We start from the raw sequence: 12,984 nt of genomic DNA on the forward strand, positions 1-12,984 counted from the left end.
ATTGCAAATATGTTTCCTTCACCTGCATATAATATGTTGTGTTCTTACAAATTCCCTATTCCTGTTTGAAGAAATTTCGCCACGTTAGTTGCATGATGATAGCCATTACCCGTAGGTGGACCACTATGCATAATGCCAATCTCCAACCATTTATTGTAAATGTCATTACTTCAATCTATAAGTACGATGTTCTATGGATAATAATCTTGCTACCACCATTTGTTGACCTCTGCGTATATTGTATTTCCCGTATTTACTTTTCTTGAAATTATTACAGAGGTTTGGCATGTTTGCTTACGAGTGTATGTCGACACTACATTCATTGCACGTCAAGTTCAGTTATCTACAATGGACTTATGTGCTTACTTGCAAACTTAATTGATATTGATTGTAGAGATATTATTGTGTTTGTTGTATGATATTTGTATATGTTATAAGGCGCAATGTTTGGTTTGCCGATAAGTTGGTGCACATGACTGCATGGAAGTTATTGTAGGAGGATGTCACATTCACCATGTATTGTCTCTCATCACTTGCAGATGTCTGATAAGTTTACTTGTAAGTTAATGATGACTATAGTGAGCTTCATTCATTATTAATTTTCCTTCTACAAATTGGCCAACGTCGACTATAGGGTCATTGTTACATTTGTTTGTTACTTGAATAATGTGTTGTGCACATTAGGGCTCCTTTGTTGTTTGATACACTCACATGGAGTTTTGTTCAATATAAGTTCCCTGCTTGTTTATTGATGTTCAGGGACAATTGATTGAACGTTGTAAATTAATTAAATTTTAATGTTTATTGTTCGTGAGCATCGAGTTTCTATTTATCATTGATTCTCATTCCTTTATTTGTATTTATTTTATACAAATTATCATTTTAGTTTAGTCATTGAGGTTTGGTTCTCCATAGTTCAAATTGAGTTCAAATCAAGTCCTATGTCAGTGTAATTTTCGACAACCACCCAACATCTCCCCCATTTAAGGGAATTTCAATGAATCTTAGCTTGCCCGTCACGTCAAGAAAGACATGCATGGTTTGTGTCGAGTGACACCATGGTCTTAATCTTCAATCCCACCATGCCAAGAAAGGCGTGTATAGGTCTTCAAGGGTACTTATCTGAAAATGAAATTTTCTTTTCCCGCCGACACTGATGTATGTATGATGTAATAACCCAAACTCTTAGTAGTGGATCTGCGCCACTTTGGCATCACCTCTTAAGTATGACAATAACCTTTTTTTTTGCATGTTAATTTGATGGTTTTCAAAAATAATAAAGCCTAGAGTTGTTTGGTCGCAAGTTCCTACAAGACTAAGCCAGTATGTGAGCTTCTCCAAGAAGGAACAAACAAGTTTGTATTGAGCTTTACTTTCTCATGACATGGCTGAAGCTGTATTTTATTAAAACAATAGCTCATAATTTGGTTTGGTGGTGTTTAAGCTAAAGCTCACTTAGATTCAACATAAAATTGGATGTTAAATAGCTCTTTAGTGTTGCATGAGATATTAAATCTAATTTGTATAGATCTTTAGGCACAATCTCTATCCAAGTTAGTTTTGGTCTATTCTTTTTTTTCTTTCTAATCCATTATTAATGACTGGACTTATTTCTCATGTAACATAAGAATTTTGAATATTTATATAAATAACATCCATGTTCTTATATTTACAATCATATAACTTAAATTATTAAAAATTTTAATAAAATCATCAACTTTTATTCTAAATAATTTCTTAAAATTCTAATAATTTTGTTCTATATCACATAAGTCCATTCATCTATTACTGCATCAACTAACATTTTTGTGCTTTTCATTTCATATTAAGAAATTACTACTTTCATTGTTTATCCAACATAATCTCAATGTATGCATAAACTTGAAACTAAAGAGTATGAAACCCTTCTAACACTCATAAAATACATGTAAAATATTTTAAATTTGATTATTGAAAGGAATTTTAGGTACAACAAATTATTTATGTACAAATATTTTACAATATTAAACAACACTCAAGCTTACTAATTGACTTAGATAAAAGGATAAAATTAGACCCATACTTTTGCATTCCTTATGCATTCTTTACACCAAGAGATCCTAATGTAATTTTGTTCCTAAAAACCAAATTTTATTAATTTTTTTGTATTAATTTTTAGTTTCCTTAAGCACTTATAGAAGAATCATTTTGTGTTGGGAGTTTGATTCAATCAAAGTTTAAAGTAGGTCATAGGTATGCTCCTAATTTATCAAAAAGATATATTACTTTCTTGTGAATAGGTAATCCTCATGACATAAAAAATTGAACATTTTAAAATATAACACAATTTTATATATCACTATTTTGACCATAGGCAGTCAAATAAAACAACATACGCTGGTATTTTTTTATCATAGTATTTCTACTAAATCAGAATCTATGAATAAAAGAGGGGTTTCTCTTTGGTGTTCACATGGATTGAGATTATTTTTCCTATATTCACATGATTTCTCAAGATCTGGTAAAACCCACAAGCTTCTATAAGTATCGCATGCTTCCTTTTGCCACTAGAAAAATAAAAATGGTAAAATTTGTTAATTTTATAATATGTAAAAGCTAAATTTAAGTTACAAAACTTTTCTATAGTATGAAATGAAACTTAAGTTACTAAGCTACCTTTGCAAATTCTGGACGACAATCATAAGCTACGTAGTGTCAAACACAACATCTTTTCAATTGTTATTCATATATAAGGATTTCATTACAATAAACATCTCAAACACTTCGACTATATATATATCTTCATCGTAGACATCAATCTTGAGCACTTCCCTTATATCATCTTCACTAGCATCTATTTAGTTTCATCTTCATATGCATTTCCAACCAAGTGTATCAACTAATAGGGGAGTTGATGAACCTGAGGTTAGAATGACATATGGAGAGGAAGCTAAACAGGTGCTCGTGAAGATAGTACAAAGGAATAGCCTCAAGATTCATGACTACAATGAAGATATATATGGTCGGAATGTTTGGGATATTTACTGTAATGACATCTTTATACAAGAACAACTGTTGAAAAGAGGTTGTATATGACACTATGTAACTTTTAATCATGATCGAGAATTTTTAAAGGTAGCTTAGTAACTTAAATTTCACTTCCTGTCATAAAAAAACTTCGTAACTTAACTTTAACTTTAACATATTGAAATTTTAACAAGTTTTATCATGTTTGTTTTTTTAATGGTAAAAGGAAGCACGCAATACTCGTAAAGGCTTGTGGGCTTTACCAGATCCTGAGAAACTATGGGAATGAAGAAGAAATAATCTCAATCCACGCGAACATAAAAAAGAAGCCCCTATTTTGTTCACCGGTTCTAACTCAGTAGGGAATACCAAAATAATAAGTACTAGTGTATATTATTATATTTGACCGCTTATGGTCACAATATTGACATGTAAATTTGTGTTTTACCCTTACAAAGTTTGGTTTTTGATGTCAAGGGGAATATCTATCCACAAGAAAATAATGTCTTTTTAATAAACTAGGAGCATATTCATGACCTGCTTAAACTTGGGTTGAATCAGACTCCTAACACAAAAGAATTCTTCTAGAATTGCCTCAAAAAAATAAAAATTAAGACAAAAAACTAATAAAACTCAGTTTCTAGGAACAAAATTATATAAGTAATACATAACATATGATAAAAAAATAATCATTTTATCAAAAGTACTGATCTAATTTAATCACTTTAACTAAGACAAATAATAAGTTTGAGTGTTGATTAATATTGTAGACATTTGTACAAAATAATTTGTTTGTAAAGTTTATGCACATATGCCTTTATATTTTTAATAAAATTTATACCTATTTTGATCATAAATATTGCACTAATGACACAATTTTGTATTAGAAGGAGCATCTGATGCAATTTATTTCCTAATTTAAAAGCTGTTTTAAAGCTAGAGATGAATTTAAAGACAATATGTCAACAATTTGAATAAAAATAAGTCTAACAGAATAGCATGCAAATAGATGAATTTCTCAAAAGGTTGTAACGATATATGTGAATTAAATATCAAATTAACAAAGATGGACTAAAGTTATAAATTTGCAGGCTACTCAAAAAATATTCATCATTATAGATGCATTATTATCAAAGGTATCCACTTACCTAGTTGATCTTGATGAAAAGACAAATACAAAAAATAGAAAATCACTTACTAGAAAGCAACCAAAAGTCATTCACTCATGACTGAGGTTTTAATCAGGCCTACACAAATGTTAGAGAGAAATAAAAATTAAAAGAATTCAAGCTCATGAAGAAGAAAAAAAAGCATAAGAATATCATGGTAAAAATTTTTAGTTGAAAGATAAGTTATCAAATAAGAGATCCAGCACATGAGAAAATCTCACATAATTTTCTTAGAAGTATACAACATCCTCATTATCATAATAATCATTATATTATCACCAATCTTATCTAATTATTCAAAAAATGATGAGTTTGCCAAAAGAGTTGAAATCAAAACAGGTCGAATGATAAGGACGATGAGAAAGGACTAGTCCACATCATGCGGCCTTTTTTTTTTTTTTTTTTTTTAGAAACAAAGCATTTTTTTTTATTATTTAAAATAAGTTTTACGAATCCTCTAAATCCCTTCATTACTATCAAATGTTACCTAAGGTGCACATATTTGTGCGCTACATGAAAAGTACGTAGCAAACTTAAATATTTGCGATAAAATAATATCCTCTATCGGTCCTCATTTTGTCTTTTTATTATTTCTTATGTAAAAAAGTTTTATTTATGTAAACTGAGAAATAGGCTTTTCCTAATATGGGGTTTGATGAGAAATTGGAATACACAATATTTCTTCTATATTGCAGATAAATTGTTTCCATGAAAAATGTTTGTCTCACTCATAATTGAGGTAAACGTTGTATTATATACACTTAATCTGACCCTTCTTTACAGGGAATCTTACCGAATGTTAGCATATTGTTTAGAATCCATAGAAATATAAAAATGCTGCAGTGCATTATTTTACAAATTTACCCATGTTTGGTGTGGTTTATCGAAGACTATATTTATTGAAGCATTCTGTTAGATGAGTTTACATAATGTTGATATGAGATCCTTCATGTATTTCAAGATATTGATCAAGATAAAAGTTAAACCTTTTTCTTTGATCATACATTATGTGTTAATAATGCTTAAAAATTATAACAATCTTTATTTTGCACCTTTTATCATGCCAATGATCTTTTTTATCATGTGTAACCTTATACACCTAAATAGAATGATTTTGTTAAATATAAAAATCATCAGCCTCTTAATGGTGTTAGGACATCAATTTTTCACGTAATTATTCCTTATTAATCCAGCAGAATCTACTTTGATCGCTATTATCAAATCAATCAAATCCCTTTTCCATTACTAAACCACTCGTCAACCATCTCTATTCTTTATCCCAATTAAGTTATTCTTCCCCCTTACTTTATAGAACTTTGCCTATATATTCTTTGATTTTATATTTCGCTCACAAACTTTCTCCTCTTGCAATTCGCTATATCAATCTTGAGTAAGCTCATACTCAAAAAGCTTGATATTATGAACCATTAATATAGCCACAATATACTTCTATTCATATAACCTTTTATGAGACTATCCCTTTTTTTTTTTTTCCTCCTCCTCCTCCGCCCTCATCGCCACCAATGTCTATAAGATCATCATCAAAATTCAAATGCTATAGAAATTGCATGAAAGCACATAAACCTTAAATGGTCAGATAGAGATGAACCAAACATGTCAATTTAGCCCCATCTAGTTTAGCTTAAAGAGCCTTTTTTGTTAGGGTCTGCCATGCATGAAGGAAACATTCGATGTCTTCCTCTGCTGCATGTGATTAAAGAAGTCTGCAAAAAGGCTATTAGGGTCTTTCCACTAAAGGATGACAAGGGTGGGTATTAGAGGCGGAAAAGACAAGCAATTTAAGACAATGAAAGCTGCAAGGTAGTAGTAAAGTTTTGATATTACAATAACTTTTGATGGATTTCAATAGGTGATTGATGTCAACAAGTCATTCCAACAAAGGGTGGCGGCAACTACACCTAAAAAGGTGCATTAGTAAACTAAAAGTCGGTCCATCTTCCCCATTTCTTGGGCTAGGATGAGAGTGCCTTAAATTGAGGAAAATAATGCGATGACTTGGCATGGCTCTCCTAAATATTGTTTCGTCCTTTTGCTACTAGGTTGTTTTAGTATTTTATAATACTTTATTTCATCAATGTGTTGGTTTAAAAAGCCAAGTTTTTTATAGGATTTATAGGAACCTACTTATTATCTCAAGATTCATTTATAAACTTTTATCCTTTTTGAAGAATTTTTATGGATGTCTTCTTTATGGTAGTGCTTTAATCTTTGTCTCGAATGGGAAGCTATAACAAGTTGGAGCCTCATTAGTATTAGTCTTCAATGTATAGTGTAGTCCCATTGTTGAAGATGATATCTCTAACTATTATAAAGTTTTAGGTTGGATTCATGGCACCACCTATTTGTTATGGGAAGGTTTTTGATGTTGGTGGCCGTGTCACGAACTTTGCCTTTTGAAGCACCAATGAGAAGTTGATTTAATTTAAGCATCTTATATCTACAACTCCTTTAGAATTTCAAAGGGTGCAAACCTAACCTCTTCAATAATAGCCTTCTTAGCACTGAGGTGTTGGTAAAAGCTTTTCTAAGGATAAGTTTTTAAGGATTTGAGGTTGTAGGCAGAGGTCTTTACATCCATTGCTCCATTGGACAAGTTTTATTTTTAAGGTTGTTATTTGGCTCAAACACTTTTAAAGCACAATTACAATATATTGAACAAGTTGTTAAGCAAGAAGTTCAACAAACCAATTTGGATGGTCATATTGACTGCTAAATGAAGTGCAACAAGGGCTTCCCACTTGTTGTCCATTTGGAATATTATTTTGAGTTGTCCTCATAGGGCATGAGCTCAATTGGACCCTATTCAACAAAAGCCTAATTGAACTTAAGTGCTTCAAATAGTGGAGTAGGGTGAATTTCCTAGATCCATTATATATTAGTAAACTCTGTAAACTCAATAGGATTGGGTAGATTTTGCAGCATGTAGTTGGATTTGACATTGTCTGGACGTATTGGATTTATATAGCTCCCAAGACCCATTAAAATTTGATAGTTTAATAGTCTCATCAAGCTTGGTAGACTCAATAGGCATGCTATGGTAGATTACATAGACTAGCAAGAAGGCTACCCCTTGGTGTGGAAGCTCATGGCCATCATTTCTCATAAAGCCTCAAGTTGAACTCAAGTACTATGAAGTTGGTTTGATCAAATACGATGAAAATAAGAGACAAGGGGCATGAAATCTTAAAAATGTATAGACCTAAAGCTGAAGTAGCCCAATTTATGCTAGCACATTAATGACATTAGGAACAACAAAGATATACACATATTGACAATGTTAGTGCATAAGAAAAAAATCTAAAAATTCACTTATGTGCGCGGCAACGACATAAAATTGATATGCACAAACAACGAGAATGTGCAAGGAGTCACTCTTCACAACTTTATGAACTTCAATAAAGCCATAATAGTAGAATCACAATTTGGGTTAGACGCTCCTCCCACACATTTCAATTGGATTTAAAGACGGCACTCATATGAATTGTGGTCTAATATAAACTCTCCTTAAGCTCATCTTGTGGATGGGACTTCAATGCAGTTTTCATGAGGGTACTAGGATTGTGATTTGACCATCTTTAACACTATTATTTTTCGACATTAAGGCTTTGATTACAGGGTTGTGATTTTGTTCGGCCCTCCTTCAACTAAATCCAAATGAGGCTTTAATGAATTTGTATTTGTGGTATTATAATCAATGTCATACCAACTTTAATTATATCATAATGAAACTTTAATAAATTCATATTTATAAAACTATGATCTGGCTTCGTAAACTCATTGAAGTTGGCTAGCTCCATAGAACCAACAAAGCCAGTAGAGTCCATAAACTCATGGAGTTTGGTAAGCTTCATAGCCCAATTGAGTTTGACAGAATCCAACAGAAGATTACTTCTTAGTGATGTGGGATTAAACTCTCTAGTAAATCCTCGAAAAGGCTGAGGTTGTTATGTAAAGAAAAAGAATTCTATCTAGCATTCCATGTAAATGCCTTTATATCACTTCCATATATTAAAGGACGTTCTTAAAGTTTGTTTGCGAAGGAAATGAACTTTGTCCTGTCTCTTTTACTTTGGAGCCTTAGAGGTGTTAAAGCTCATGATGGGACTTCATTGGAAGTTTACCCATGATTGTGATATAAATTAAGTACTCGTTAACCATAAACTCAAATGGGATATGATCAAATCCTAATTTAGGTAGGATTAAAAACACATTTTGAGGATTCTTTTTAGAACAGTTGAGGTTGAAGCACAAATTTTACATAAGAGAAATTTGATTATAAAATCTTGACAATAATTTCTTTTACAAACTTGCACGTTAAAATCTAACATTTAGCATATGAAAATATTCAGAAATCTCTTCTTGCAGTTACTTGCTAACTCGAACTTTTTTTTATACAACTAAAATAATTAAGCCGAACATCTTCAAGACATGTGTTATGGAAATTTAAATCCCTAATTTTCATAATTATCGTCATTAACTTTTCTATGACAACTCACCTATAATCCCCAATGTATAAAGATATGCATAATATAGTCAGCACATGCACTCAAAAGCTTAGTATATGATTAATCATGATAAAAAGAATGCATAAGGAATACATAACATATGATAAGTACTGGTTTAATTTTATCCTTTTATCTAAGATAATTAGTAAGTTTGAGTGTTGTTTATTATTGCATAATATTTGAACAAAATAATTTACTTGTAGGTTTTATACATAGATGTCTTTGAATTTTTAATAAAATATATACCTATTTTGAACATAAACATTACACTAATGACACAATTTTGCATTAGGAGGAGCATCTGATGCAATTTATTTCCTAGCTTATAAGCTGTTTTGAAGCTGGAGATAAATTTAAAGACATTAGGTCAACAATTTGAATAAAAAAAAGTCTAGCAAAATAGCATGCAAACAGATGAACTTCTCAAAGGTTGTAATGATATATGTGAATTAAATATCAAATTAACAAAAGATGGGCAGTAGTAAATTTGTAGGCTATTAAATAAATATTCATCATTATAAATGCATTATTATCAAAGGTCTCCACTTACCTAGTGGATCTTAATGTTAAGACAAACATTATAGACAAATACAAAAAGTAGAAAACCACTTACTAAAAAGCATTCAAAAGCCATTCACTCATGACCGAGGGTTTTAATCATGCTTGCATAAATGCTAGAGAGATGAAGAAAAAAATTGTGAAAGAATTCAAGCTCATGCAGAAAAAAAAAGCATAAGAATATCATAGTAAAAAATTTTTAATTAAAAGTAACCTATCAAATAAGAGATCCAACACTTGAGAAAATCTCACATACTTTCCTTAGAAGTATACATCATCCTCATTATCATTATCACTAGTTTTATCTAATTATTCACAAATGATGAGTTTGCCAAAAGAATTGAAACCAAGACGGGGCTGAATGATACGGACGATGAGAAAGGATTAGTCCACATCATGTGGCTTCTTTTTTTTTTGGGGGGGAAACTAAACATTTTATTTGATTATTTGAAATTGGTTGTACAAATCCTCTAAATCCCTTCATTACTATCAAATGTTACTTTCCACAAAATCAAATACTTTATTTTTCCATGCTTACACATGTCATCTTCCAAAGAAACACACAAATCTCCTTTCAAAGCACACACATGCAACTTCTTAATTTGCACACAAAGAACACTTTTCAAACACAGTCCCAAAAAAAATCTTTATAAAAAAATAAAATAAAAAAATATATATTAAAAAAAAAACACTTTTCAAACACACAAACTTTTTTAAATACTCATTTTTTACTTTCCAAAATCTACACATCTCACCATTCAAAGTTCACACGCTTTATCTTTCAAAGCATTTCACCTTTCCAATATATACATTTTTCACTCCCTTCAATTTCCAAAACATATACAATTCACTCTCCAAAATTTACATGGCTCACTTTTAGCATACACACTTCCCAAAGTATTTTATAAGAGGTTTATGTGTGCTCACCATTGAAAATGAAAGCATATGAATGATTTTCACAATTTTTTTCCAAAACACTTCATGATAGAAGAAAGCACAAGCTTTCTCCAACATTTCTCCCAAAAAATGTTTTATAAAAAACTCTTGAATGCTCACCATTTCTTGAAAATTCTTTATAAGAGACTTATGAATGCTTATTTCCAAAACGACTTAGAGCACAAGTAGACATATGAAAAGCTTTTCCAAAACTCATTGAAAGAACAATCCTGAACATACATTTGTATGCATATTTCTCCAATTAACCATAAGCCATACATTGATAGAGTGTTACTCTAAATGTATGTTTAATATCAAGTTCAACTTACAACCACAAGCTACTACTCATGAAACAAAAGAAAGGATCATACAAGCTTCATGCAATCCATCATTCAAATGCTATTTATTCTTCATTAATATTAAGTTTTCATCCACAACAAAATGGAGAAGTGTCGATTACAACACAAATAATTCTTGATATGGCTTCACAAAATTAGCTTGATCGGGCACGAATCTCGAGGCAAAAGCTAGTTGGAAACTACAAAAATTAATTTTGGGCGCACCCGAACTCTGATTTCAGCGAGCTTACAGTACTCATGAAACAACCACATATACAATGATAGCCACCGCACCAATATAAGGAAAAGACAAGAATATTATAATTTACAAGGCTCGACAATCACATCATTCATCCAAATGAAATAAACATGCATTCTTGCTTGACAATTAACATAATTGATAACTTATATATGCATGTTATAATTCATCTAAGGCAATTCCATTAATTCATTTAACATAAAAACAAACAACGACTACCCTCACCCTGAAAGTTGATAGATTTAAGCAACGTACATATTGATCGACCATAATGAACACCACATTATCTCAAGATGAGCTCTTCAAGATATAATCATAATAGGTAAGGTAAAGATGAATAGTCAAATCAATTGAGCATTAGCTATCAATATGGAAAGCCTACTGCGACTGTACAGGAATAACACTGAATGCATGTCATACAAGAAGTAAAACAAAAAAACAAAAAAAGTTTCATATTATATTTAACGAGAAGTTATGAGCCTATCCATCCATACTCTATACGAATGAATTTTTAATAATTTTTAAAGCTGTATGATGTATCTCCAGGAGTTCCAATCCTTCATTCAGAGTTGTCTTAAAAAGATATAAGGTGTTGAAGTGGAAAGATTTATTTAGATTGTTTGTTAAGGAAGAGAAAAAGAAGAAGATAAAGAGGATGTAGAAGAAATTACCCAAGGTTGAGAAGGTTGTCGGCGTCGGCTAGGGCAGAGGAGGCAAGAGATGGGCGGACGGAGTAGGGCAGGCGGCGTTGGGTAGGCGCCGGCTAGGTCAGCCGTCCACGAAAGCATTTGAGATGAAAGAGGATGGGGATCCCGTCTGGAGCTTCTCACGCAAGAGAGCAAGGAATAAGAAGGGGGAGTTCTCTTGGGGGTTCCGGTTATTGATGTCCGAATGAGAGGGAGACGGAGAGCGAGTAGTACGAATGAGAGGGCTTTTTCCGCGCGAATAGATAGGAGGTAGTGGGGGCGGTTTCCGAATAAAAAGAGGGAGAGAAGATGGATCGTGGGGGTTTGGTTTAAACCGGTCCAACCGAACCTTAGGTTTAGCCCAAACACCTCTTTTAATTTGAATTTTGATTCAAATGAGGGACAATTAAGATTTGTTTTAATTTTAATTTAGGCAGGTTTGTATGCAAAAAAAATTTATTTTGCTATTTTATTATTATATATATATAGAACTAGTGATATGGCTTGTCTTATGGTTTTAATGCTGTGAGCGGGGGAGAAAGGATTTAATGCAGTAAGGAAAAAAAAACTGAAGAGCAGAGGATGGCTAGGGGTGTCAATTCGGGCCACGGGTGACCCGAATCTAAACGGGTCAACTCGAACCTGATCCGTTTTTGCAAATGGGTCGGACATTTCAACCCGGACCCGACCCACGCAGATTGCAGGGTTGACCCGACCCGACCCGAGTGGCAGAAGGTGGAGTCCCAAACCGGGTTAACACTGCACGAGTGCAGGCGGAGTCCGCGGACCGCGCGACGATGCGAGTGCGGACAGAGTCTAGGCCTCGGCGAGACCGCATGTGCGAAAGAAGTCTGCGGGAGGCGGGACGGCGCGACGGACCGACGACGCGACCTTGCGAGTTCGGGGCGCGAGCCGGCCGGCTGAGTCCTCATGCGAGTTCGGAGTTCGCACGCGACTGGCGGACCGCGGACTGACGGAGTTCGCACGCAAGTGTAGGACCGCGTCACCGCACGAGCGCGGCAGCTGGGGACGTCACGAGTGCGGGTTGAAACTGGGTTGCACTAGATTTTCGGGTCAGTATCGAGTTGATTTCAGGTTTTCGGGTCAACCCGAACCTGACCCGTTCTTGAAACGGGTCAAAAATATGAACCCGAATCCGACCCGTTTGCTAAACGGGTCAACCCGAACTAGGATTTTTTCGGGTCGAGTTCGGGTCGGGTCAAAAATTGACACCCATAAGGATCGCATCACCAGCAGTTGACACAACACCAACATGAACTAGTGATATGGATTGTCTTATGGTTGTTTTAAGGAAAAATTATTGCGTCCTCCCACCTGACGTAGAGCTACATCAAGTAGCCTATGATATATCGCCACGTGCACTTACTTTTTACCGCGCGGCCCGACGACCCGACTCGGACCGAATCCGGGATTGCTATGTTCGCGTATTGCTCGGAATTTTTCTCGATATTGCTAGGTATTACTCGGTATTTGCTCAGTATTGCT

General features: G+C 33.5%; 1 long non-coding RNA gene across 1 annotated transcript; it reads right to left on the reverse strand.

Annotated features, from left to right (window-relative positions):
- Window positions 1–4,018: 4,018 nt before the first annotated feature.
- LOC110107383 lies at window positions 4,019–11,776 on the reverse strand. The gene is made up of 2 exons (XR_002304365.2): window positions 11,464–11,776; window positions 4,019–4,253 (listed from the first exon to the last, which is right to left on the reverse strand). It is a non-coding gene; the product is annotated as an uncharacterized LOC110107383 (long non-coding RNA).
- Between the last annotated feature and the right edge of the window lie 1,208 nt (window positions 11,777–12,984).

The sequence above is a fragment of the Dendrobium catenatum genome, unplaced genomic scaffold (genome assembly GCF_001605985.2).
Source record: "Dendrobium catenatum unplaced genomic scaffold, ASM160598v2 fragScaff_scaffold_853, whole genome shotgun sequence".
Taxonomy (NCBI): Eukaryota; Viridiplantae; Streptophyta; class Magnoliopsida; order Asparagales; family Orchidaceae; genus Dendrobium; species Dendrobium catenatum.